This window comes from Leuciscus leuciscus, assembly GCF_965113295.1.
Source record: "Leuciscus leuciscus genome assembly, chromosome: 12".
NCBI lineage: Eukaryota > Metazoa > Chordata > Actinopteri > Cypriniformes > Leuciscidae > Leuciscus > Leuciscus leuciscus.
Genome location: NC_138736.1, coordinates 30,595,876 through 30,602,807, shown reverse-complemented (window position 1 = coordinate 30,602,807; position 6,932 = coordinate 30,595,876).

Sequence of the window (6,932 nt, the reverse complement as noted above, 5' to 3'; positions counted from 1 at the left end):
TTTAGAAACTTTTAACTTAGTTCAGTCAGTGGATAAACCCACACACCATCTCGGGCACACCCTGGATCTCATCATCTCTCATGGGCTTTCAATTTCCCTCAAAGAGATCTCTGAGACTGCCATTTCAGATCATTTTTCAATTGTTTTTGAATATACAGCCCCCCCTCCAGCTAGAAAGTGTTTTGCTCCATCGTGCCAGCGTCGCATCATCACTTCCACCACAGCAGATGAATTTACTGCTGCATTCAGGGACTCTCAGTTTTTTGCCTTGAATGAAATAGATTCTCCTATCTGTCCAGACAATATTCTTTCTTCCTTCCACTCCACCTGCTCCGGGATTCTGGACTCTATTGCCCCTTTTCAGCATAAATTGGCTAAACCAAGAACGGATCCCTGGATCAATGACAATACTCGTACTATCAGGCAACGCTGCAGGCAGGCTGAAAGGAGATGGAAAAAGGATAAACTGCATGTGTCTCTAGACATTTTGCGGGCCTGTCTCGTTGATTATCAGAGGGCCCTACGGGAGGCAAAATCTCAGTACCTCTCTGATATAATTTCTAGCAGCAGTCACTGTCCCAGGGTTCTGTTCACTACAATTAATTCTTTTGTAAATCCACCTACTTCTGCTCTGGCTAATTTCTCAACTATCACCTGTGAAAGTTTTCTCCACTTTTTTGTTGACAAGGTTGATGCTGTTAGACAGGGTACAAGGAATGGTTCTAATAGGGATTTTTCTGTTGCCCCAGCTCATTTTGGTGTGTTTGAGGAGTTTGAGTTAGTTTCTCTCTCTTCCCTTGACGATATAGTTAAATCTTTAAAGCCTACAAACTGTCCATTGGATATTGTACCCGCTAGAGTGCTGAAATTGGTTTTTAACGCTGTAGGGCCTGGGCTTGTGGTTTTTATTAATAGCTGTCTTAGTCTAGGAACCTTCCCAGCTGCCTTTAAACATGCTGTGGTTAGGCCCCTTCTTAAAAAGCCTAACCTTGACTCCTCAGTGCTATCTAATTTTAGACCAGTCTCCCATCTTCCATTTCTTTCCAAAGTTTTAGAAAAAGTTGTTTTTTTACAGTTACAGCCCTTTCTGGAAAACAACTCTGTCCTGGAAAAATTTCAATCCGGGTTTAGGCCTCGTCACAGCACTGAGTCTGCATTATTAAAGGTACACAATGATATTGCGTCCTCTGTTGACACCAAGTGTCCTGTTGCCTTAGTGCTGCTGGATCTCACAGCAGCCTTTGACACGGTAGACCATACAATCCTCCTGTCACGCCTGAAGCACTATGTTGGCATTCATGGCACTGTACTTGAGTGGTTTATGTCATATTTATCCGATAGAACTTTTTCTGTAATGATTGGTGATTTGTCTTCTTCATGTACTTCTCTCTCCTGTGGAGTCCCGCAAGGCTCTATTCTTGGCCCTATTTTGTTTTCATTATACATGCTACCACTAGGGTCAATTATAGCCAGGCATAATCTATCTTTTCATTTTTATGCAGATGATCTGCAAATTTATCTGCCTCTGAAGCCTGGTGATGTACAAGGTACTTTATTTGACTGCATTGCGGATATTAAGCAGTGGTTTGCCCAAAATTTTATGCACTTAAATGAGGACAAAACTGAATATATTGTGTTTGGAGAATCTGCGTCAAACGGACTTGATGCCTGGCCTTTAACGGCCAGGCAGACAGTGAAGAACTTAGGAGTGATTTTTGATAGTTCTTTTAAATTCAACAAACAGATTGACAACGTTGTCAAGTTGAGCTTTTTTCAACTGCGCCTTTTAGCAAAGGTAAAATCCTTTTTAAACCGTCATGACCTTGAGAAGGCTATTCACGCTCTAATAAGCTCTAGACTGGACTACTGCAATGCACTGTATACTGGTGTCTCCCAGTCCTCTGTTGGCCGTCTTCAACTTGTCCAAAATGCAGCTGCCCGTTTGTTAACGAGCACTAAAAAACGAGAGCACATAACTCCGATTCTTTATTCCCTCCATTGGCTCCCGGTACATTTTAGAATTCACTATAAAATTGTATTGTTTGTTTTTAAAGCTCTTAACGGCCTCGCCCCATCTTACATATCAGACATGCTGACCATTCGGAATTGCGGAAGGACTTTGAGGTCGTCCAATCAACTCTTGTTGGAAGTGCCCAGGTCAAAACTTAAACACTGGGGAGACCGTGCTTTTTCAGTTTCTGGACCTAAGCTCTGGAATAAGCTCCCCAGTGAGATGCGTATCGTTACTGACCTGGGCCTTTTTAAATCAAGACTTAAAACGTATCTTTTCAAAATGGCTTTTAGTACCCAGTAGTGTGGTGGCACTTTTATATTTTATATTTTATATTTATCTTTATTCTATTTTTTCTTTACTTTTTATTTCTTCATTTATTACTGTACTGGTTTTTCGGTGTGTTGTTTTAAATTGTTGTTTAATCTGTTGTAAAGCACCTTGGTTCACCTATCGGCTGATGTAAGGTGCTATATAAATAAAGTACATTTACATTTACATTTACATGTAAAAGCCAGAAACTAAGCTTTTTTTTGCACAGGCCTATCTAAAGGGTTAATGGTGCCACCTGGTTATCAACAGTAAAAATTACAAATTTTACCTCTTCCCAACAGGGAAAACCACCAACAATCAAAAATGCATGATTATATGGTGTCATGGCTTTGCAATCAAAAAATGTGGTTATAATGGAAGTCTATGGGGCAAAAACAGCCACGAACAGTAAATGAGAGAGAAAAAGTTAAAATCTGATGCTACACAAAAACTAACAATGCATCAAAACCAATGTTGTTTCTAATCTTTGACATGTCCAAGACTGTGATAAAAGCTAAAAAAAAAAATCCAGTCCACATTCACATTTTATATTGAAAATAAGTCATTATGTGTGTTTTTTTTCCCAAATCGGTGACATCATTTATGAATTTGGCAATTAAAGAGTTAAAATCCTAATTTTTTTTTAAAACATTTAGTAGTTTTGAGCAGGACTGAGGTTGATTAATAGATTTATGCAAAAAAATTTGAAAAAAATATTTATCTGATACATTTTTACATCTGATCCCTTACTTCAAAAGCACATATTGTTATTGATATGATTACAGACTGTAATCTAGATGTGCTGTGTTTGACAGAAACCTGGCTAAAACCAAACGATTACATTACTTTAAATGAGACCACCCCTCTAGATTACAGTTATAAACATGAGCCTCATCTGAAAGGCAAACGGGGAGGTGTTGCTGTAATTTATAGTAATATTTTTAGAATTACCAAGAAGTCTAGTTTCAAATATAATTATTTTGAAGTGTTGGTGATTAATATAGCAATATATAGTGTAAATGATAAATCACGTTTGAGATTTGTGCTGGCTACTGTATACAGGCCACCAGGGCACCATAAAGACTTTATCAAAGAATTTGCTGATTTTCTATCAGAGTTAGTATTGGCTGCAGATAAAGTACTAATTGTTGGTGATTTTAATATACAGTACATATAGATAATGAAAAAGATGCATTGGGATTGGCATTTAAAGACATTCTGAACTCTACTGGAGTTAGACAACACGTGTCAGGACCTACTCATTCTCGTAATCATACTCTAGATCTAATATTATCACACGGAATAAATGTTGATGCCGTTGAAATTCTGCAGCAGAGCGATGACATCTCAGATCATTATCTAGTCTCGTGTAAACTTCATTTAGCCAAGGCTGCAAAGCCGACCCCGTGTTACAAATATGTTAGACCTATCACTTCTGCCACTAAAGATTGCTTTATTAATAATCTTCCAAATCAGTTTCATCATCTCAGCATCCCAGATAGCTTAGAAGAACTCGATATTGCAACAGAAACTTTTAACTCTCTCTTTTCCAGCACTTTAGACACAGTTGCTCCGTTGCGCTTAAAGGGATAGTTCACTTTGAAATTAATTTTTGGTATGTTTTAGCTTACCTCAAGGGCATCCAAGATGTAGGTGTCTTTTTCCGCAGTGGTTTCAATTTTGATATTTTTAGGTCAAACCGTTCTTGTCTGTCAGTCATATAATGCAGGTCTATGGTCACTGTCTCAAAGAGCATGCACAGAGTCCAAATTAAAACAATTCCCCGTCGTCCAAATTAAACAATTCCCCATCGTAAGTACACATTGATGGCCTAAGACACGAAACGAGCGGTTTGTGTGAGAAAACGAACAGTATTTATATCGTTTTTACCTCTTATACGCAGCCATGTCCAAGTGATCTGATCTGACGTGTACGCAGACTGGTGCATAGATATATACACACTAGATCTCGCCTTGTCTACGGCAGTTAATTGGAACGAATGTCTTTAAGGCGACATCTAGTGTATATATCTATGCACCAGTCTGCGTACACGTCAGATCAGATCACTTGGACATGGCTGCGTATAAGAGGTAAAAACGATATAAATACTGTTCGTTTTCTCACACAAACCGCTCGTTTCGTGTCTTAGGCCATCAATGTGTACTTACGATGGGGAATTGTTTAATTTGGACGACGGGAAATTGTTTTAATTTGGACTCTGTGCATGCTCTTTGAGACCGTGACCATAGACCTGCATTATATGACTAACAGACAAGAACGGTTTGACCTAAAAATATCAAAATTGAAACTACTGCGGAAAAAAAGACACCTACATCTTGGATGCCCTTGAGGTAAGCTAAAACATACCAAACATTTATTTCAAAGTGAACTATCCCTTTAAAGGGCATCTTGCAGGTTAGTATGGAAGCCCGTTTCCGCCACATTGAGTAAAAAAAATAAAGATTCTTTAAGTCATAATAATGAGAAACTTTCTCGAAATAATGACTTAACATCTCGTAATAATGAGAAACTTTCTCGAAATAATGACTTAACATCTCGTAATAATGAGAAACTTTCTCGTAATAATGACTTAACATCTCATAATAATGAGAAAGTTTCTCGTAATAATGACTTCTGATTACTGATTTTCTCGCACTTCTACGCATGCGCAAAGCAGCGGAGCAGAAGGGCGTGCCGCGCTAGCGACATCCGCTGGTCAAAGCCGTGTAAATGCATCACAGCAAACATGGCACGCTCTGCAAAACAGTTGTTTTCATTAAAGTCAGTGTGATCTACTAAGTGCAATCTGTAGTATCATTAAATAACATCATCAGTAGGCCTATATCTTCCATACTTTTCCATGCGCACGATAAGGTGTGAAAGTGGAATGCAGAAGCAGGATGGTTACCATGGTAAATTGTTACATGAATTTACAAAACTATCAGATTAAAGTAGGAATATTACATTTATTCATCAAGTTTAAGTGTAACATCTTCATAAAATATATGGGTACGTGTGTTAATATAACACGTATTTTGCAGATGCTTCTAGGATATTTGATGTGCAGGTTCATCTGGAAGATATCAATACAGAAATCACCTTTAAGATGTTTATGACTTTGGCGACATTTAAACATAGTTGGGCAGTGGAATGGGGGAAAACGCAAGGTCGAGACGTGTTTTTAAAAGCTGAACTTCTTTTCAATTGAGCGCCGCATTTTTAGAACGCCGTGTCATGCGCGAGACGCTGCAGAAGAGCGAGCGAGCGTCCGTCTAGTGCGCATATGCCTAGAAAAGCAATGAAAAAGCGCGTTCTGTATGAACGGACCCTTACACAGATTTCCAGATAAGTGTTCTTAAACAGATTTGGAAAGGTGTGCTGTCTTATCATTCCTCCATCTATTTGAAATCCATGGATCACCCTTCTGTGTTGCTGCTTGTTCATACACAAAAATACAAATGAATATTACAAATGAATAAAAGACTATCTAGCTATGGAAGCCCATCTCATATATTGATCATTTATCATTAATGTTATTCACTGCAGAGCGTGCCATGTTTGCTGTGATGCATTTACACGGCTTTAACCAGGGGATGTCGCTAGTGCGGCACGCCCTTCTGCTCCGCTGCTTTGCGCATGCGTAGAAGTGCGAGAAAATAAGTCATTATTACGAGAAAGTTTCTCATTATTACGAGAAATTTTCTCATTATTGCGAGATGTTAAGTCATTATTACGAGGAAGTTTCTCATTATTACGAGATGTTAAGTGATTATTACGAGAAAGTTTCTCATTATTACGAGATGTTAAGTCATTATTACGAGGAAGTTTCTCATTATTACGAGATGTTAAGTCATTATTACGAGAAAGTTTCTCATTATTACGAGATGTTAAGTCATTATTACGAGAAAGTTTCTCATTATTATGACTTAAAGAATCTTTATTTTTTTTTTACTCAATGTGGCGGAAACGGGCTTCCATACTAACCTGCAAGATGCCCTTTAAGAGCAAATCATTTGTGACTCTAATGAGAGCTGTCTCAGTACTATGGTACGGTCTAAATCCTGACTGAAAATCCTCGCAGAAATCATTTCTTTCTAAAAAGGAACATAGTTGTGAAGATACTGCCTTTTCTAGTATCTTTGACAGAAAAGGTAGATTCGAGATCAGCCTGTAATTGACTAATTTTGTAGGATCAAGTTGTGTTTTTTTTAACAAGTGGTTTAATCATAGCCAGCTTAAAGGTTTTTGGTACGTATCCTAGAGACAAAGATTAATTAATGATAGTAAGAAGAGAATCTATGACCTCTGGAAGCATCTCTTTCATTAGCTTAGTCGGTATAGGGTATAACATACATGTTGTCGGTTTAGATGATTTAATGAGTTTAGCGAATTCTTCCTCTCCTATAGCAATAAATGAATCAAATTTTTCCTTAGGGAGACTAAAATGCACTCCCTGATGCGATACTGTAGTCGACGGTTGCATAATTATAATTTTGTCCCTGATATTATAAATCTTATAAGTGAAGAAGTACATGAAGTCATTACTGCTGTGTTTACATTTCTGGGCTTGAAGCTTTCTTTTTCGTTAGTTTAGCCACTGTTTAAAAAA